The 22,730-nt window shown below is 38.9% G+C and overlaps 1 protein-coding gene across 4 annotated transcripts in view; it reads right to left on the reverse strand.

The window, feature by feature from the left end:
• Positions 1-22,730, reverse strand: part of GPC6 (glypican 6) — a 720,043-nt gene that overhangs the window by 295,166 nt on the left and 402,147 nt on the right. The gene's annotated exons all lie outside the window — the stretch shown is intronic.

The raw sequence follows: 22,730 nt of genomic DNA on the forward strand, positions 1-22,730 counted from the left end.
AGGAACACTGATGGGACTGATCATGTTCTGCCTACTGAAAACAAATGGGTGTACACATCATGTGGCAGCTAAACCATCAAGCATTGGACCAGCAAGGAAAAAAACAACCCCCCGGAAAAACAAAATAAAATGAAAGCCACAAACTCACAATGACAAATAGCTTAGTATTCATTTACCTTTACAGTTTTTACTTGTGTTTCTTTCCACTTGTTTCTTGCCCTCTTTTTCTGACTCCTGACCTGTTTCTTCATTGCCCACACATCTGGAAGTCCTTGGCTACAGCTGAGTGGTGGGCAGGGTCAAATACTGTCTTTATATAAGAAAGCTTTTCTTATAGTCATTTGAGTTCCACAGAAAACTAAGCTAACAGACATTGAACCACAAAAAACCAAGCAGAAGAGCAATTGCTCTGAAATGTTTTCATTAAAAATATGAAAACAAAAAAACTAAATCAGCAGCAGCAGCAAGAAAAGTGCTTTTTCTTGATACAGTGGTACAAGTATCAAACAGAGAGATGTACTCCATCCAAGCATAACATTGAATGTAGGGGTAAAATAATCATAACTACAGCCTCATGGATTGAAAAGAGTTCAGAGAAATTCTGTGGAATAAAGTCATAAGGTTACAAATGTAAATTTTTTGTGATAAACTAATACGTCTTTCCCAGACTTTTTACTGTAGATGTTCGTGATTGTTTTACAAAGTGCAGCAGAGATTGTTGTGATGAGAATTCATATTAACAAGGGAATAACATGTATAGAAATGTGTCATAACCCATCTACATCAGTGTTAACCCTCCCCCCCTCCTTAGTTAGGTCTGAGTTCTGCAAGCACATATATGTATTATTTTAAATGAGAAAGTGATAAGCAATTGATTTCCTAATTTATTTAATTTCATTTTAATGGATTCAGTTTACTTCTTTTTTCTTAAACAAATATCATGTTCAGCTGAAGATGATTAATCTTGGCTATTGTTGTATATATATCTTCTGTGCTCAAAGTTACTAACTAAAATGGTAATCAGGCAATTTCCTGCCTAGTCCTATTAGCTACCACTTCAAAGAGAACCTCTGAATGTTTAAAGACTGCTTCTGAACAGTCAAGACCTCCCTGTGGCACTAGAAATTAAACTCACCTTTTCTTCTCCCTTTTTTCAGATTGCGTATTCCATCAGGAGTAATTTGCTCTAATTAGAGGTTGTGTGTTCTGAATCTGTAACTATTTCTCCAGGACAAGTAAAACGGTATTGCTTAGCTAGTTCTTATGCCCCTATCAAATTCATAAGCAAACTGAAATCCTGAATAAATTAAATATGAAAACACAGCATTTGTCAGACTGCATCAGACAACTGGTCTGTCACAGTGGCAGGCCTGCCACTGGTAATGATCAAACACTTCATACTCCTGAGCAAGACAAAATGTCTGTAATGCACCCAAGGCAGTATTCTTCATAAGGAGAGAAAATTCCTTCCTTGCCAACACAGTTGATGGATTATGTCCCTGCAGCTTATGACTTTATAGAATCTTTGCTTTCACTTGAACTGCAGAAGTAATGCATATCAATTCAGGATTACATACATGTAAAGACAGACACATGCTCTTAATTTAGTTTGATTCTTCTTTCCTGCCATAGGAACAAGAATCGGGAGGTGTCTTATGTATAAAGGCACCAAAAAAGGAAAATCAAATCAGCTCGTACGAATGAGTGCAGGATCTGAGGATGATCTGAAGCAAACTATTTCTTATGTCTCCTTCAGTAGCCTTCTGCATGCCCAAGTCTTCCTAGCCTAGTATAGCGACAAGTTTATTGCTCTTCTCATAGTGTAACACTGTCACATCTCACACAGAAATAAAAACAAGCTTGTTTTTTTCCCATTATTCTCTGTAGTTATGAATGTTTGAATGCAGGCAACCCTACAGGCTTGGGGAGGAATGGCTGGAAAGCTGCCTGATGGAAAAGGACCTCGGTGTACTGATGGACAGTAGGCTGAATATGAGCCAGCAGTGTACCCAGGTGGCCAAGAAGGCCAATGGCATCCTGACTTGTATCAGGAATGGTATGGTGAGCAGGACTAGGGAAGTCATCCTGCCCCTGTACTTGGCATTGGTGAGGCCTCACCTCCAGTACTGTGTTCAGTTTTGGTCACCTCAGTACAGAAAGGACATGGAGGTGCTGGAGCAGGTCCAGAGAAGGGCAGTGAGACTTATGAAGGGCTTGGAAAATCAGCCCTATGAGGACAGGCTGAGGGAACAGGGGCTGTTTAGAGTGGGGAAAAGGAGGTTGAGGGGAGACCTTATTGCTCTCTGTCAATATCTGAAAGGTGCTTACAGTGAGAGCGGGGCTGGTCTCTTCTCAATGGTGACAGGTGACAGGATGATGGGAAATGGCCTCAAGTTGTGCCGGGGTAAGTCTAGGTTCGATATCAGGAAACCCTTCTTTACAGAAAGGGTTCTTAAACACTGGAATGGGCTTCCTGGAGAGGTGGTTGAGTCAGCATCCCTGGATGTGCTTAAAAACAGTTTGCATGTGGTGCACAGGGACATGATTTAGTGGAAGGCTGTTAGTTATGGTAGTATGGTTAGGTTGTGGTTGGATTCAATGATTTTTAAGGTCTTTTCCAACCTGAGCAATTCTATGATTCTACTATATTTTGTTTGCAATATCATCATTATGACACTCTTCTGTTTTTTCTTATTCTTTTTCTTTTCCTTCTCTCTATTTTTTGGCTTTCTTATATGAGAAATACACTTTATGGTTGCGTTTTTTTTGGTTTTTTTTTAACCATTTTTTTTTTTTTTCTTTTTCCCCTAATTGCCAAACTGTCACAAACAGCTCAAAAAATTCCACAACATTAACTCCTATTTCTTTGGAAGAGCCACTTATTTCAGTTGTTTTCAACCAAAAACATTACAGTCAGCTTTGTTGAATTTTGTAGGCATCATGCTGCTCAGAGACAGCTTTTTTTTTTAATTTCCCAGTCATGTTAATTAACTAAAATAACTTACAGAACTGGAATTAATATCCATTCGACTCACTGCCTACTTTCTCATCCAGATCATTAGCCTATTTGTTACTTGGTGCTGACCTCAGCAACATAATTGATTTTATCTAAGCTGAAGATTCAAAATTGCCTTGTTCTCTTTCAGTTAAACAAGTTTTTGTCTTAAAGTTTTTTTCTCTTTCTTTCTCTCTCTCTCTCTCTCCTTATTTATTTATTTATTTATTTATTTATTGCCTGTATATCAACATCACATTAGAAATGTTTTTGCGTCTTATTTAAATAAAGAATAAATTGTGAAAAAGTAATAACTTTACTTTTTTTAACATACAAAACTGGGGGTACCCATGACCTCTCTAACCAATGTAGAAGCTATTTTTTGTTAGATAAACTTTGCACACTATTATACTATATAATTTAGCCTAAAGTGGCCTAAGGAGGAGGCAGTGCTTTTCACTCTTCAGTTTTGCCTTGTTTCCTGAGCTCCTTAATATATTAAGTTTAATTTTGAATTTGTGTTTCTGGTCTGCTTTTTTTCTGATGATACTGCTTAATCCAAAACTGTGGAAAAGAACTATGCTTTTAAAAGGAGTGTTGTCACATCTCTTTTTTTTTCTTCTTAAGTAACACGTATAAAATGCATGTGCATTAAACATTTGTTTAAGAAAGGGAGAAACAGCTTTTGAAATTGAAAGCATCTCTCAGTAATTGTTGCAATAATTCCATAAAAGAGAGGTGTAATTACGACTGGTCCAGAAAAGAGGGCAGAAGACAAGAGACCATCAGTGGTGTATTTATAAGGAATAAAATAGTATTTCAGAATGAAAAAGCACTACACTGAGGCTGTTACAATGCTCCATAAAATCACTGAAATTGAGCAACACATTAAGAATGCTGTGTATCTCTTCTACTTATGACAGGAAAATACATCTAACCTACTTTGCAGGATAATGGCACCTTTTATGATGCATTCTTGGTGCTTACTGTTCTGTCACTTTCAAAAGAGCACAAATTCACTTTCAAAAGTTTGTGTGGCGTTCAGGGCCTTGAAAATCTGATAACACATTCTGTGCAGCTGCTGTCATTCTGAGATGGGCGAGTAAATAATTTGAAGCATTACTGGTGAGGATAGAATCATCTGGACATATTATGGAGTGTAGTGGTTTCACCGTGGTGGAAAGCTTAACTCCAGAAAAACTGTATAAATAAATGGGGAGAAAATCTGATGAAAAAGAGCTCAAGGGCTGAGCTAAGGACAGGGAGATCACTCATCAGCTACCACCATGGGCAAAACAGACTTGTAGGGATATTGATGTACAGTGTCTGTTCTGAAAATAATGCCTCCTATTTTTATATTTACCCAACATGTCAGAGGCAGATGGTGGGATTACAGTAGAAGCTGAACCTTCCATTACATTTTGTTGCTGTGTGACAGATGTCAGTAGAAGAGCAGTCTGACAGAACAGTCTGATGTGGATGGGTGTATGAAGCAAAGGTGTATCACTGAATTCCTCCATGTGAAACAAATGGCACCCACTGACATTCATTGACACTTTCTGAATGGCTACGGAGACCATGCAGTGGTTGTGAGCACAATGAGGTGATAGGTATGGTGTTTTAGTAGTAGTGACAGTGGTTCACATCCAATGGTGCAGATTTTTACAAGTGCAACATGGAAGTTCTTGTTCATGGATGGTGCAAATGAATATCTAATTATGCTGACTATTGAAAAATACTGTTTTGACGATGAGAATTTGCTCAGTTTAATATTGTTATAGTGCTATTTTTTGTATCTGCTGTAGCTTCTATGGAAATGAATAGGAGGTATTATTTCAGGGTGACCACATTTTCCCATTCTTAATGTACTCTCCCACAGGCACACGTGGAATCTCTCATGGCTCAGCTCTGGCAAGTAGAGGTCACTTTTGGAGCCAGCTCTTATCACAGATTCTTCTCACAGAGGCTATGCCTGTAGCCCTCTCCTACCTAAACCTTGCCATGTAAACCCAGTAGATAGAGGAGTTACTTGATGCTAAAGACTGGAACATACTACCTGAATGTGCACCTGAATATATATTTACTATGTGCAAGAGCACATTGTAAGATCAAAATTTATGGGGAAAAAAAAAAAAAAAAGCCAAGCCCTGCATCAATATGACATTCAACACAGATGTTTTTTCTAAATTGCACTTTTGGGAATCTAATTTGCATGACAGTAGCCCCAACACAGACATTATCTGAAACAGAATGAAAGATGAAACAGACAAAGGAGAGGAAACATAGTAATGATAGTGATTGCTGTCTAAATGACATATATAAAGTGCAAACTAGAGCTTTCTAGCTTAGAAAAGCAGAACCTGCACAAATTTCAACCAAAGTAAAGTCCCATCTGTTTTCAGTTGCTAGTGCTTCATATTTACTTTCACACACCTGCTCAGAGGATACTTCATATAAAAATTACAGAGATGTCAGTTAATTAGATAATATGCATCATCTGTTTCCCTTAAAAGAATACAAGTTTCTCTAAGGAATCTGTGCAGCAGTCTGCAAAAATTAACAATCAAAATGCATATACAATCAATAAAAATAGATTGTAATTAAAATGTAAAATAAATAAATAAATACATCTGACAACATGAAAAAAAAGAGCAAGAAAGAAAATACGAAATAATTTGTGTTAGCCCTGTTAAAATATCTTAATTTATTCTTAGAAGCACAGGTTCTCACCATTTTCTAAATAACTCTCAATTCTTCTGATTCCCACTGACAGTAGAAAAATATTTTCAATGCAAATGGTGCAGCTAACTGCAAGAAGTGTACTTCATCTCCTCAAATTTAAGCCTTCTATGAGGCACATGGTCCCAGTGGACAACTCTTTCTACCTCTATATACTAAATACTTGTCCTAGGATTAACTTATGTAGGTGGCATCTCTCTCTGGCCACCACTAAGAACTAGTGTACTCTATTACATGCTTGATTTCTAGATTATTACAGCTAAGTGAGATGAAGTCTGCCCTATGTATCAGAAGTTGTGTATTTTAAATCAATAAAAACCATCTTGTTGGTGGTAGAGTTATTTACAAGCATGTCAAAATTGCTGAGTAAAGGTCTTTGAGAGCACACTTTAATGAACACTGAATATTTTGAACCTCAAAAACAAACAAACAAACAAACAAACAAAGCCACTAAAATAAAACATACTCAAAATTATAGAGGAAAATTCCATCTGTATGGTATATTTTAGCCATTCTTTTTGAGAGTGATGAAGAACTGTAAGCCAGATGTAAGAGAACACACCTTGACTTTACCGTCTGTCCTTGGTGACCCTGGGACTACATTACTAAGTCTCCCTGTTGTCTAAAGAAGAGGAATAATTCCAAATGCCACACAACATTATGCACTTTTTTCCTAAGAATGTAAATCACAAAGCATGGCAACAGAGAAATTTCACAAACATATCTTGCAGTTTTAGAATACCTATCATTAAAAGATAATAACAAGTTAGGGAAACATTCGCTGTGTTTGAATGCAATTTAGGTTATTTGGTATCTAGCTGTAAGTTGCAATGGAGAGATGCTGTATGTTAGCAATTAAGCTACTTGGTACTTTATACAGTAGTAATGAACCAAAGCAAACATTAATTCAGATAGTGACTTTCGGAACCAGACTATAACAACTCATAAATATTATATATTCTGTTATTTGCCTCTTATAAATGAGATTAACACATGAAAATCCAAATATTAGTTTAATATAGGAAAAGAAACCAGATTATGCAAAAGAAGCAAGTTTGCAAAAATGACCCTCTAAAGAAAGAACATGTGAAGGTGACATTTCATGATGTGTAGAAGACTGTTTGTACTTAGGCAGAAAGTAACAACTCTGCTTTGTTGGCCAGCTCCTGTCCTTGCCCTGGCACCATAGCATGAGTGACTGTGCAGCCACAGAGCTACACAGCCTCAAAAGTGATCCTGCAGGATGGATGAAAAAGCTGGCTTAAATCAGCCATCCTCAAGGGAGTGTGAGAGTGGCTTCATATTAAGAAATGGTTCTCACAAATGAAGAATACCTGTGCTTCCTGGGAATATGCATGTAGAGGAAGGAAGGCAATGCATACGTGCTCTTTCTCTGGTTTCTTTAGTGATTCAGGCTCTACTCTAATGATGTTTATACCTGCCTGAATGTTTCTACTTGCACACATGTCACGGGTTACTTAGATTTACCTATGCCCGTGACAGGGGAAGTCACCCCGTGGGCCCCCTCCCGGGGCCCGGAAAGGAGGGGGAAAAAGGGAGTGGGATAAAACAGCGACAATCTAAGGAGGAAAAACTTATTTTACTAAATATGATACCGAAATACAAGATAACACAATATAATATAATTGAGGCTAACAAATTGAACGAAACAGAGAGAGAGAGTCCCCGAAAACCGAGAGGCCTACTGTGAACTCTAGGCGACACGGCTGGAACGCTTCCCACTCTCCGAGAAGTTCGAGAGAAGAAGGAGGGCACTCCAGCCTGGGAACGAGATTATACAGCGTCCTGGTCCCGTGACTTATCATTAACCCCGTTGTTCTCTGGGATATGTAGTCTTCTTCTGTGGACTGCACATTCAATAGAAGTATCCATACTTTACATGATGTTATGATGTGGAATACTGATACTGATAGCAAAATTACAAAACCATGACATTCCACCCCTTATTCTACATTATTACATCATGGTAAATATATATATACATATATATACACGTATGTAAAATTATGATAGCTAAACAGTAGAATTACATGTAACATAACTAAATGTACAACTATAATAACTAAAATACACTACACATGCAAACATATATACATATAAATACATAAAATTATTGACTGCACTCCCCCAGCATCAAATTCCCTTGTGGCACACATTGAACATCCCCATCCTTCTGCATTACCCACCAAGTGCACCCAGGTCCCTGGGCAAAGACAGTTCCACGGATAGGTTTGCCCTTTCCAGAAGCTGGAAGGACCCAAACAGCTTTTCCCAACATGTTCTTTACATGTACAACAGGGACCTTATCTCCTTCTACAGTGTGTAGGGGGCTAGATTGACTAGGACCATCACGATTGACAGATCCTCTAGTATTCACCAACCAAGTGGCTTCTGCCAGATTCTTCTCCCAGTGCTTAAATGTTCCACCACCCATTGCTTTCAACATAGTTTTCAACAACCCATTATATCGTTCAATTTTACCAGAAGCTGGTGCATGGTAGGGAATATGATAAATCCACTCAATGCCATGATCTTTGGCCCAAGTATTTATAAGGGAATTTTTAAAATGTGTCCCATTATCAGATTCAATTCTTTCTGGGGTGCCATGTCGCCACAGGACTTGTTTCTCAAGACCTAATATGGTGTTTCGAGCAGTAGCATGGGGTACTGCGTATGTTTCAAGCCACCCAGTGGTTGCCTCTACCATGGTGAGTACATAACACTTACCACTGCGAGATCGTGGCAAGGTGATATAATCAACCTGCCACGCCTCCCCATATTTATACTTTTGCCATCGCCCTTCCTCCCAGAGAGGTTTCATCCTTCTGGCTTGTTTAATTATGGCACATGTTTCACAATCATGAATAATCTGCGCAATAGCGTCCATGGTTAAGTCCACCCCTCGGTCTCTGGCCCACTTATATGTCGCGTCTCTTCCTTGATGACCTGAGGTCTCATGAGCCCATCGAGCTAGAAATAATTCACCCTTATTCTGCCAGTCCAAGTCAATTTGAGCCACCTCAATTTTGGCAGCTTTATCTACCTGATGGTTGTTTTGTTGTTCTTCAGTAGCCCGACTTTTGGGCACATGTGCATCCACATGACGCACCTTTACAACCATATTCTTTGTTCGGGCAGCAATGTCCTTCCATAATTCAGCGGCCCAAACAGATTTACCCTTCCGTTGCCAGTTGTTTTGTTCCCACCTCTGTAACCACCCCCATAAGGCATTTGCCACCATCCATGAGTCAGTATAAAGATACAGCATTGGCCACCTCTCCCGTTCAGCAACATCTAAGGCCAGCTGGACAGCTTTTACCTCTGCAAACTGACTTGATTCTCCCTTACCTTCGGTGGCCTCTGCAACCTCTCGTGTGGGGCTCCACACAGCAGCTTTCCATTTGCGATGCTTCCCTACAATGCGACATGATCCGTCAGTGAATAGGGCATATTTCTTTTCATTTTCTGGTAATTCGTTGTATGGTGGGGCCTCTTTAGCACGTGATACCTCTTCTGCTGGTGACATTCCAAACCTTTTATCTTCAGGCCAGTCCATGATTACCTCTAGGATTCCTGGACGATTGAGGTTTCCCATTCGCGCTCGCTGTGTAATCAGCGTAATCCACTTGCTCCAGGTGACATCGGTAGCATGATGAGTGGAGGGAACCTGTCCTTTGAACATCCAGTTCAGCACTGGCAGTCGAGGTGCCAAAAGGAGCTGTGTTTCAGTCCCGACTACTTCGGAAGCAGCCCGAACCCCCTCATACGCGGCTAAGATCTCCTTCTCAGTTGGAGTGTAGCACTCTTCAGACCCCTTATATGATCGACTCCAGAATCCCAGGGGTCGGCCTCGGGTCTCTCCTGAGGCTCTTTGCCACAAACTCCAAGTGGGGCCTTTCTCTCCAGCAGCAGTATAGAGGATGTTCTTTACATCCTGTCCAGTCCGTACTGGCCCCAGAGCTACAGCTCGGGCTATCTCTTGTTTAATCTGTTCAAAAGCCTGCTGCTGCTCAGGGCCCCATGCAAAATCGTTCTTCTTCCGCGTCACCTGATAAAGGGGGCTTACAATGAGGCTGTAGTTTGGAATGTGCATCCTCCAAAAGCCTACTGCACCCAGGAAAGATTGTGTCTCTTTCTTGCTAGTTGGTGGAGACATGGCAGTGATTTTGTCGATCACATCTGTTGGGATGTGACGACGTCCATCCTGCCACTTTATACCTAAGAACTGAATTTCCTGGGCAGGTCCTTTTACTTTGCTTCGCTTAATAGCAAAGCCGGCTTGTAGAAGAATTTGGATGATCTGCTCTCCTTTTGTGAAAACCTCTTCTGCTGTATCACCCCACACAACAATGTCATCAATGTACTGCAGGTGTTCAGGAGCACCACCTTGTTCCAGTACAGTTTGGACCAACCCATGGCAAATGGTTGGGCTGTGTTTCCACCCCTGGGGCAAACGGTTCCAAGTATACTGAATGCCCCTCCAGGTGAAGGCAAACTGTGGCTTACATTCTGCAGCCAAAGGAATAGAGAAGAAGGCATTGGCAATGTCAATGGTGGCATACCATTTGGCTGCTTTTGACTCCAGCTCGTACTGGAGTTCCAACATGTCTGGCACAGCAGCGCTCAATGGGGGTGTGACCTCATTCAGGCCACGGTAGTCTACTGTCAGCCTCCATTCTCCACTGGCTTTACGCACTGGCCATATGGGACTGTTAAAAGGTGAGTGAGTTTTACTGATCACTCCCTGATTCTCGAACTGGCGAATCAAATCATGAATGGGGAGCAAGGAATCCCTGTTGGTGCGATACTGCCGTCTGTGCACTGTCTTTGTAGCAATCGGTACCTGCTGCTCTTTTACTCGTAGCAGCCCCACAACAGACGGGTCCTCTGACAGGCCAGGCAAAACAGACAGCTGCTTAATGTTGTCCATATCTACAGCAGCTATCCCAAAGGCCCATCGATACCCCTTAGGATCCTTGAAATGCCCCCTTCTGAGGTAATCAATACCCAGTATACATGGAGCCCCTGGGCCAGTCACAATAGGATGTTTTTGCCAGTCTTTACCAGTGAGGCTTATTTCAGCCTCCAGCACAGTCAATTCTTGAGAGCCCCCAGTCACTCCAGAAATATGGATTGATTCTGTCCCTTCATGACTGGAGGGCATTAGGGTGCACTGTGCACCGGTATCCACCAGCGCCTTATATTCCTGTGGTTCTGATGTGCCAGGCCATCGAATCCACACAGTCCAATAAACTCTATTATCCCTTTCCCTCCCCTGACTGAGGGCAGGGCCCCTCTATTGGTTACCTGTGATGACTGGAGCAACTCCACTGGTGGTTGGTATGTCTAGTAGTTCTTTCACCCGTGCTCGTAGTGCAGAAGTGGGCTGATCATGCCACTTCCTCATGTCTTCTCCACGGTCACGTAGGTAGCGCCACATGGAAACACGCGGTGCAATCGTACTGTTGTTCTTTGCTCGAGCTGGGAAGCGTGTGCGTTTAACAGCTGAGACTTTTGATGATGCAGGTGAGGAGTAGGACTGGAATACTTTGATCAGATCCTTCATTAGACCTGGTGGCCCGTACGAGGATTGACCTTCATCAGTTGTTTCTGATACTATTACGGGATCATCATTACGATTAGTTGATGGAAACAATTTCTTGCACATTTCATCTACTCGGTTTTCTAGCCGTGAGATGGCAGAAACTGCGGCATGCAGTTGGGGGAGCTGCTGATCGGTGGTTTGAAGCATTATAATCAGCTCAACAACTCGGGGCCATCTGTCCACGAACCCTTTAGAACCTGTTACCAATGACTGTGCCATTCTCTCTGGTGCTGTACTTGTGATTTTCTGCCACATGTCAGGATCGGCCCTCACTCTCTCAGGGTCAAGTTCGCTTGGATCAGGGCTGTACAACATTTTCGCCATGGCCAATTCCCTCAGGCGCTGAATACCTTTTTGGACGGTATTCCAACTATCAAATTTAGGCTTCAAAGCATCCTTATAGGGGTACCTTTCTCTCACGGCTTCTAACAGCCGCAACCAGAGAGTGGCAGCTCCATCCGAACATCTGCTAATCCCTCTGTCGATACCTGCATCTTGGGCAATGCTTCCTAGTTGGCGAGCTTCATTACCATCTAGAGACAAGCTGTTGGCCCCGTTGTCCCAGCAGCGAAGCAACCAAGCAAGGATACCTTCATCTTGACGCCGTGTGAACTCCTTTCTTGAGCCTTGGATTTCAGTCAGCTTCAGAGGTCGACAATAGGTGATTTCCTCCTCATCATCAGTCTCTTCTTCATGCCTCTTGGTTTTTGCCTTTGCTTTTTTCGGTACTGCTCCATGCCCGGCACCTGGGTCTTCTGCAGCCCCCCCCTGTGCTTCTCCTTCTTTTCGTTCTAGACGCGTGGACACCCGTTTCCATTTCTTGCCTTCCACAGGGGCAACTGATATTGCTACTGATGCCTCCTGTGACTGATCAGAATTAACTTGGGCTTGAATCTCAGATCGGAAACTCTCTCTCTCCAGAATAGTATGATACAAAGCACGGTATGCATAAGCCAAACCCCACATAAGGTTTACCTCCTTAGATCTCTGACCCAAATACTCACTTAATTTCTTAGGGTCCCTTAGGTGTTCAAGAGTGAAATCCCATGACACTGCGGGTCCCCATGCTTCTAAGACTTTTCCTAAACCTTTCCATATTCCCTGCCAGTCATCATTCTCTGGTTCTGGAGGAGACTTCCGCATAGAACGAATGCATAGGAACATATATGCATTCATTAATAGTGATAACATAGATACAAGTATGAACCCTATCTCAGTTATTGAAAGGCGTGTGGAAATCTGAGAGTACAACCTAAATAAAAAGGGTTTTTTTAGCCTGTACAATGAATTAAACATGGTGCTGTTTGTAAAATTGCCTGTTCCATCTGGGATGCAAGTACTTGTAAGATTCGCAATTCCATCTGGGATGCAAGTGTTTGTAAGATTCACAATTCCATCTGGGATGTAGGTGCCAAAATTCTGACCATACCACATCTCATAAAAGTACCAGGCAGGTGTCTCCATCAGTATCCACCTTATTAGGCTATATACCTGCACAATTCCACAACACCAAATTATGGTGTTAATAGTTGACCAATACTTTAAGAAGATCATAATTGCTTTCAATCCCTTAAACAGAGCAACTGGGATGAAGAGTGGATTCATAGCTGGCAGGCTCTGTAAAAGTCAGAGCTAGCTAGCTTTGCTCTAAGGGAGAAAGAAATCCCTTTGTTTTCTACACAAAAGTTAGATAGCAATGCTGAGAATGTACAGCAGCCCTTAATGTTGACAATTTGTCTGGTATTTCAAGGTCACGTTCTCAGTGAGCAGCTACGAAAAGATAACACTCCCCTAACGAAGCTCTTTAAGAGTAAAGAGAGAGTTGTTCTAAAAGCTAAAAAGCTCTATGCCCGCATTCTCCACCAAAAATCTGTCACGGGTTACTTAGATTTACCTATGCCCGTGACAGGGGAAGTCACCCCGTGGGCCCCCTCCCGGGGCCCGGAAAGGAGGGGGAAAAAGGGAGTGGGATAAAACAGCGACAATCTAAGGAGGAAAAACTTATTTTACTAAATATGATACCGAAATACAAGATAACACAATATAATATAATTGAGGCTAACAAATTGAACGAAACAGAGAGAGAGAGTCCCCGAAAACCGAGAGGCCTACTGTGAACTCTAGGCGACACGGCTGGAACGCTTCCCACTCTCCGAGAAGTTCGAGAGAAGAAGGAGGGCACTCCAGCCTGGGAACGAGATTATACAGCGTCCTGGTCCCGTGACTTATCATTAACCCCGTTGTTCTCTGGGATATGTAGTCTTCTTCTGTGGACTGCACATTCAATAGAAGTATCCATACTTTACATGATGTTATGATGTGGAATACTGATACTGATAGCAAAATTACAAAACCATGACAACACAGCATGATCATCCCATTTTCAGTCCCTTATTTCAAAATCCATACTCTCTAAGAGAGAAACTGTCACCAAACTAGTAAGATTCTGTACAAGTTGAATAAATCAATCTGCAAGTTACCTTCCTATGTGACTAGAACATCTTTCTAAATGGTATTTAATCACTTATCTATTGACTGAGGAGTAAACTCAGACTTATGCCTTCATAATTCAAATGCAGTCTCAAATAAGAATAATTACAAAGAAAAAATGTGATCGTGCATGCATATCAATCTCTATAAAACCATATTTATAAAATAATTCTCATTCTATTGTTGGTTGATTATTCTCAAATACAAGAAACAAACAGTAGAAAAAGAACTATTTTAAATTAGAATAAACCAGTCTCATCATTCACTGATCCTATCGATCAGTCGTTCCACCAGTGACATCTAGAATCACTCAATTAAGGAGTATCTTTTTGGTACATTTAATTTAAGCATAATTCTTCCTATTACCATTATAAGCATCACTGAGTTCTTTGGTTGTCCTTTCCTAAGGTGTGCAGAGAGTATCTTTACCCTCTCCTGTGACAGTTCCCTACTTAGCTGCCTGAATCACCTTCAAAACTTTTTAGAAGTTACCTAATTAGCCTTTGATCCACTAATTGGCTATTATCTGCAGAACTCTTTGTTCTTTCTTGAACATAAAATTTTGTTCATTTTATAATGGGAATACAGAAATTATCATACTGGGAGAAAACAGTCTCATGTTTTCTCTCTTGCTGGGGTCAATGACAAGGCATTTCAAGCTGGCATTCAGCTCCTTGAGAGTGCTCCTGTCATTCTCTTCTACATAAAATTTGCTATGAAATAAAATGTAGATAACATTTTCCCTTTGGTGGCAGACATATACTGAACAGATGTATTAATTTAACCGTCCATAGTTTTTGTTTTTTTTCCTGAGAGACTACAGCTAATCCAGAATTTAATCACATGGACAAATAGTATAGATGTCTTTTTCAAACAGCTTTTCTGTGCTGATTTGGGTATTGTGCCCCTTAATGTTGCTAATTACAGGTTGGTTATCCAGGGACACAATCTAATCTGGAAAGAAGTAAATTAAACTTCTATTTTTTTATTATTATTATTATTATTATTTTTCTTTTTTTTCTTTTTTTTTTTTTTTCCCTTCCAGGTTAGAAATGCTTTTTACTTTCAAGACAAAGTGCTTTTTCACTTTCTTGGGCTTAGAACAAGGAAACTACAATTATGTTTTTGTAGTAGTCTGATTCACTTTGTTTTGAAACTAACACTCATACTGTATTTTTCAGGGATAAGATGCAGATAATTTTCTTTCTATTAACTGGTATGGTATCATATTTTGGATTTAGTATAAGAATATTTTTGATAACATAATGTTAATGTTTTAGTTGTTGCTGTGCAGTGCTGTACAGAGCCAAGGACATTTCAGCTCCCCACATTGCTCTGCTAGTGAGGAGATGGAGATTCACACAAAGCTGTGAGTGGACATAGCCAGGACAGCTGATTCAAAACAGCCAAAGGAATATTCCGTACCATATGGCATCATGCTGAACAGTAAAACTGGGAAATTGATGGGGATAGTCACAATTTCTTGGTGACTGGCTGGGCATTGGTCAGTGGGTGGTGAACAGTTGCACTCTGAAATGTGTTATGTATCTTTTGTCATTATTATTTTGTTCCTTTGTTTTCTGGCCTATTAAAGTGCCTTTAATTCAAACCAGGGATTTTCTTTTCTTCCCAATTCTCTTCCCCCGTCCCACTGAGGAGGAACAAGTATATGGTTGTGTGGTGCCTGGTTAAACCAGTACATCCTCTTTAAATTATTTCTGAAGTTTGATTCTCAGAATTGTCAACCATCTCTACTTAAACACTGTGAATGAGGCTCCAGAGCAAAATGAGTTTTCTGAAACATATAGAAAATATCCTAAAAAGACAGCAGACTGCTTAAGTGAAGAGTGGATTATGGTCTTATGTGTTATGCAGATTCAGGAGCCTGACAAATTCAAGTTTCTACACTGTTGTGGAAAAAAAAGAGGCTAAGAAACACGTCAGAAGAAAAAAAAAAAAAAAAGTAAAGAATGAGAATTAAGGAGAGATCTTTATTTCAGTAAGAAAATGAAGGGAAGGGGAAAAAGGGAAGGAAAGAAGAAAAGGGGAAATCAGGGGTGACAAAAGAAAAAACAAATGGAATCAAGGGAAAAAATAGAGCAACACAATTTTCCAATACAGTGTGGAGCAGTGCAAGGGGCATTGCTCAGAAAAGAAAATATTTTGCAGCACATCATCCACATGAAGGGTGAAATGACTTCTAACAGTGCTTATGTTTAACTTGAACTCTAAATAAAACAAAACTGAACACCTTCTCGTTGCCAGGGCTGAATAATTCCAGAGACCTTGCTGTAGCTTTTGTAGGTCATTACACTAATTTAAATTCACAATGCTTTCATCTCTGCTTTGAATGTAAAGTACCTCACACTCATCTGCATTGCATTTCTTTTTTTCTTTTTTTTATTAACATTTTTAATAGCTAGTTTCTGCTATTTCCCTCTCAAGTGCTTCAGAATTCATTCTCTCCTTGACTACCATTTTGTTCTCAAAAGAAAGCTGATTTTAGATTATAAACAAAGAAGCTGCTGGAATAAGTACAATGTCTATGCTAACTAAATGGATATTTTTTTGCTTAAACTGAAGTTGTTTCCATTTATGACTAGGAAGAAAATGAACTTAATGGAAAACTCGCTCTTAAAAGAAGGAAAAGAAAATTACACTTCCAGCTGAGTGCTTGTGTGCCTCTATACTCTTGATCCATAGCAAATATGAAGTTATATGATTTGGTCTGACCATAGCAAATATGAAGTTATATGATTTGGTCTGACTGAAGTTTAATTTTGTTAAGCTGAACTATCACCTGGGTCAGACCTATCTTAAACTCATGAAACTTAGCCCAAAATACAGAGCTTCAAGTGTCTTTTTTCTCCCTTCTCAGAAATGTGCTAGTGTGTTGTTCCCATGCATTAACTAATGATGGAGGGGTGCAAGGCACTGAGGGCTTCTGATAATGAAGTTCTGAGTTGGTAACCAGTGATCAGCTTTTGGTTCCTGTTGCAGTGCCATAGGACAGCATCATGAATATCACTATCATCTCTGGCTTTTAAGCTCTTCTGAAGCTCTGTCTAATTATACCATGCAGTCTGTACTGATAGTGTTTGACTGTGTCTGAACCAGAGGACAGGCTTCAGCTTTTTCAGTATGAGGAGAAGGAAGGATAGCACTCTTTTCTGTAAAACTAGTAAGACTGGCAAGACTGGAAAGTCTATAACACTAAGCTAGCCTGAATATAAAACACAGTGCCATGAGAGAAATAGTCGAAATCTAGGTCCTAGAAAATATCCATCCCATAGTATGTTGGAAATATGATGGCAAATCAAGCAAAGGAACAACCTGGGTTGGTTACTGTTTCTTCTAAGAATCCAATTTTTCATTAGCAAAGTCATGAAAGAAAAATAAAAAAAATGCACTCAGAACCAAAAAATTTTCTTCTAAAAAGAGTTGTTGTAAGAAAGAGGAATAAGAAAAGGTGGAAAGAAGTATAACTGAGTTAGCTAACAGTTGAGAATGAGAACTGGCAAAGAGAAAGTCCATTGAAAAAAGGATTAAAGCCACATCGAGATTAAAAAAGCCACTAGAAATTACCATTACAGAAATGAAGACTTGAAATAACTTTCAATAAAATCTTATCTTCCCTTTTTCCTTCTTAGGTTTCACTCTTCCATCTTTTCTAAAATTTCTCCTCACTTTTGCATTTCAGAAATGTACATATTCAATTCAGATGTGCATCACTTCTGTACACTACTCACGATTTCCCACATTCTTTTCCCTAGGAAACAGTGAGATATTCTACTGTAAAGTTTGGAGAAAACTAAAACATAACATGACATAAAATTATGCCAGTGCAGTCTTGCATGCCACTGAAATGGACAAGTAAGCATATAAATTAATTACTTGGAATACCCTTAAAACAAACCTATGTCTACTTCTGTCCTCACTGATTTGGGGTTTTTCTTTTATAAAAACATTTCATAGCCCACATAGCAGTCATAAATACACATAAATTAAATAAGTATGAAAATAGCTCCAGATACAATTTCCTGTAGGCATTATTTGGATTGGCAAACCACTCTGTGAGAATTGCTTTTGATTTCTTCACTGCTGCAGACTAACATCAGCTATCATGAACAAATACAAGATGCCCATTATTTTCCACCACCAAAACCATAACTGCCATCACTCATTTTGTGAAATTCTGTAAAGAATTACATTTTGGTTTTTTTAACATTCTTTTAAATATTGCAATGGAAGAAAAATTATTTAAAGATTTTCATAACCATTTTTTCACTTCCTGAAAGAAATGTGGAATTCTCTATTTTCTCACTTTAGTGATCTCCATAGTAACATATTTTACAGTAATTCTCATTGTGAAGAGTTTTTGTTTAAAATTTGCTAAAAAGCACTTCTTAGAGGAGTGGGTTTTTTTTTTGTTTTGTTTTTTTTTTTTGTTTTGTTTTTTTTTTTAGCAAGAGTATACAAGTATACAGGTTAATACAGACATTTTTACCTCAACTGAACAACACTTTTAAAGCCTCTCTTTTTTATTTTTCAGATTTGCACCATGTGTTTTTCTGTAAGCATTCTGATTTTATTTTAGTTCTAATTACATGTGAAAAGTTACGAGCAGATGGTGTGTCCCTCAAAACTAACCACAGCTTTTTAAGGGAATGGAAAAATTTTAAGACGGCTGCCAGCTGTTTCATACAAAACATCTAACCATGTTGAGATGCTTCATTTTTAATGCACAAAATAACACTAGAACACTAAGTGTAGATGCATACACTCTTAGCATTTAAATCTTGTTACAGTTTTGATACTAGAACCCAGGAAAACACTTTTGCTTAGGAGAAGCTGAATTCATTCAGTATCAGTAAGTATTTTTATTAGATCCCAGAAAAATACATTTCTTAAATTTAATAATAGTCTTCCACTAAATATTCCCACAAATGAAAGAAAAAGCATTTTGCAATTAATTTCAGTGGTTTGGAAAAAATTACATACTTTATACCATGTGAAGGAAGAAAGTGCATGCAAGTTTTACAAGTGTCATGCACCAAAATGGAAGAGTAAGCGGCTGGAAATGTGATAAAACACAAAGACACATTCCATAGCATTTCTGTAAACCTAAAGCATTTCATTTTAACAGTGATAAGTCAGTGATGACATTTTGAAAGGATTTTGGAAAAAGTCGTTATGGAGCCAGACATGTTCATGAAACACTCCTTTTACTTCTAAAATGGTTCTTAATTTCAGAAATATAAGATCCTACCAAAACAAAGGACGTCTGGAATGGGCTCTGAAATGTGCTTTAATTATATTCCGTTCTTACAAGTGCCATGCTGTTTTTTTAGGCTCCACTGCAACTGAATGAAAGACTGAGGATCAATCAAAAGAATGATCGCTTGAAGCACTACTATGTTTAAATTGCGTACAGTCCTACTAGGTATGGAAAAACACCTCCTACAGAGTTTTGAGAGGATGCCCACTCCTAGCTACCACTTGGGGTCTTCTATTTTACCTTGCATAATATCCCAGCACAAGTATTGCTCAGATTTTATATTCAATGAACTTGAAAGGAAATCAGTTTGCCTACAGAAACACATGAGATTATTGCATTTTTCATATGCTAGTTATTCAAAACAGAAGATCTTTCTCTCACTCACTCCTACCTGTTCCAATTGTTCAGAAGTTATTTACAAATAAGGAAAAATGCACTTCGCCAAAGAATTTAATGTCGGTGCTCATTTGTATGCAGAACACATGGTACTGAAAAAGGAGAAGAAAACATTACTTGGTATAAAAATATGCCATGGGATTATGGTTTCATCTTTAGAATCTGACAAATTGCCCTGTGTATGAAATGTTTAGACAGTGGTGGTTTACTTGGGATGTACATGAATGGCAATAAAATCACAGCCTCTGAAACAAAGTCTGAATTCTGATTTGATTGCAGAGAAATTCTGGCAGGACCCTTTTCAAGCTGTGGATGGTTTCTTTATCTAGAGTTTGGCATGTAAACAAAGAGTACATCTTGCTATTTATTTCATTCCTTATTTTTGTATTTCTGTGCCATTTTCCTGATGATAACTTTTCTTTTTTCTTCACTCACAAACTGTTCATTTCTGTAGTGGCACCTGGGATAGATGGCAAAGTAACAACACAAATGCAAGAGCTAGAAGTAAAACAAACCCACAAAGCTTGTTGCCATGCAAGAGTGCACAGTGTTCCTTGTTCTTGGCATCTTTTAAGAGACTGCACCCCCTCAGCTGTCAGTTTTACTCCATGATGATTCATTTCCTTTCTCTATTGGAAAAGAGGCTTCAAAAAAAGCCAATCGGTTGCTGTGTTTTTTTGTTTGGTTTCTTTTGTTTGTTTGCTTTTTTAGGTGAACATTCTTCCTATTATATCTGTAAAGAAGTGTCAGTTTGAAGCTGATCAGTGTGAGGGGTGTTGAGTTTCCATGCAAGCCCCTCACATCATTGCTCAAATATATCAAGGACATTGACTTCTGCTATAATGTCCATTATTGATAGATCCATCTTTTCGTGAATGTGTATGGGCACTCAAAAAATGTTTCTTTCCTATATTATGCTCAGATGTTTCTCAGGCATTTTCCATTTCGTCTCAAAGCAGTAAATTACTTAACATTGTATTAAACCTGTCAACTTTAGAGCTCATTTAATCTCACTGTTAGAAATAAGAGTAGGCACAAAGTGTCTGGATTGAGGCTGCAGTTGAACACTGTCAAAGAATGAAAAACTTTGTCCCTTGTGGTGCTAAAAAATGACTTTTTTTATTTTTAAGTAAAATATAAACATTAAGAGGAGTCTGATTTCAGTTTTATGAGTGTAAATTTTTGCATTATCTTACTGAAATGAGTAAGATAGTGTTAGATTTTAATATCACATGCCTAATAATATTTTATTGGATCATGGCCATTCCAACTTTACAATACATGCTACTCAGTCTCAAAAAGTTGCTAGTGGCACTGCAAGTACCACAGTAATGTTTGCTTCATCTAAACTGAAGTTCTTCCACTTAAAATAACAGTGCTGCAGAAAGCCCAAAGCATTCCAAACAAGAAATCAGATAGAAGAACAACAAATGGCAGCACTTTTGCACAGTCACCAAAAAACCAAGTTCTGCTAGTGTGACATATATAAAGAAGGTTTCTTTCCAGCTGGACACTGAAATGTACAAATCTTGACCAGAAACATAACTATCAGATTCCAAGAAAAGAAATATTTTGGAGCATGAGATAAAAATCTGAACAACATGAGTATGTATAGTTTTATCATTAACAGATAAAACATAAGTTTTTTATCACATTTCTCAAAGCTTTGGGGATTCAGCCGTCTTAGTGTAATTTTATAAGTGACCCAGTGGGATTTTCTATACTTTCCACTGGAGGTCCACTGTGCTGGGCAGAAACAATGCAATTACTGACATTTCATATCATTTTCTCACTGAATAGCTTGGAGTTTTTACATTAATGTGATCTTGAATTAATACCTTTTGGGGAGTGGAGGCAGGAAAGACAGTCTGTTTCAGGATTAAAAGTCTAGATATTAAAAATGAAATGAAAATGAGCTGAACCTGAGTGTAGATGGGGAATATGTTAAAAATTACATTGCCCTTTTCAGATTCCTCTTTTATAAAGGTTAAAAACAGGACAACAGGAAAATTATTGGATCTTTTGAAGGAGAACGATAAAGGTTGGTATAACTTATCCTTTTACACTGTTCTTTCTCTCCTTGTGATGCTTGTTCAGGGACACACATAAAATGAGCTGATGGTCTCAGTTCAATGAATCGGACTCATTTGTATCACACACAATAATATAGGTGCAGAGTGTTGCAGTTTTGAAGCTTAATGACCAGTAGCTTAAGAGACATGAGGCTGAAAATCCTCTACTCACTTCAGGCATCATGTCTTCCAAGTTAGAAAATATGACTAGATATATTTATTAGAAAACATGTTGTGACACTGATTCTACAGAACATGTGTTGAGGGTAAACAAATGACTTCAACTTCAACCACTGTCAGTCTAACAACGTATCAAAAGGAATACACATCACACTGTTAACAGAAAGCTGACTCAGTCTGCAGCAATAAATGAGGCTGTTCAGTTCAACAGAGTGAGGAAAAAATATTCTTGAATTTCTACAAAAGAAACTTTATGAAAACAAACAGCACCCACATTTTAGCCTTATCTAATGCGTGAGTGTTGCTGTCAAGACTCAGTGCTGATTGACACAAATCACAGCATCTAATTTGACAGTTCCTGAACTATTCATCAACACAGCAAAACATCAATTATTCCCAGCAGTTAGCACAAGATAACATGAAATGTGTTTCTAAATACTCATTCTTCCAAACTTTCTACATTATAGTGATACTGGACACATTTTTTTTCTGATTTCAGAAATTCAGGAATCCCACCTGGCTTACGTGAGTTCCTTCACACACAGCTAAGCACGTATTTTCTGGCACCTATTGCAAGCAGCACTGTCAAACAGGGCCCCATCATTTTATGCTCTGCACTTAACTGTGTGACAAGGCACTGTGCCCTGTGTCCAAAAGAATGCAAGACTACTCACAGTTCTAAAACGGCCTCCCAAGAGATTATATTTCATCCAAAGTACTAAGTCCTTAACACCATATTATTTAAAACAATAACACTCCACAGCAGACAAATAAACAGGTATTAGCCATAATAAGGATTGATCATGTACTTAATTAGAAGTTGCAACTGGGCTATGTCAGGCATAACAATAACAGCAGTGCTAGCCATTTTATGATTCTCTTCCCAAACTGTTAATGCCATAAATTAACGATTTGATAATGTTCAGATTGCTGATACAATCAGATCACAGCTGC

This window comes from Coturnix japonica, chromosome 1 (genome assembly GCF_054131305.1).
Source record: "Coturnix japonica strain WE chromosome 1, WE-NBRP24, whole genome shotgun sequence".
In the NCBI taxonomy this organism is placed as follows: domain Eukaryota; kingdom Metazoa; phylum Chordata; class Aves; order Galliformes; family Phasianidae; genus Coturnix; species Coturnix japonica.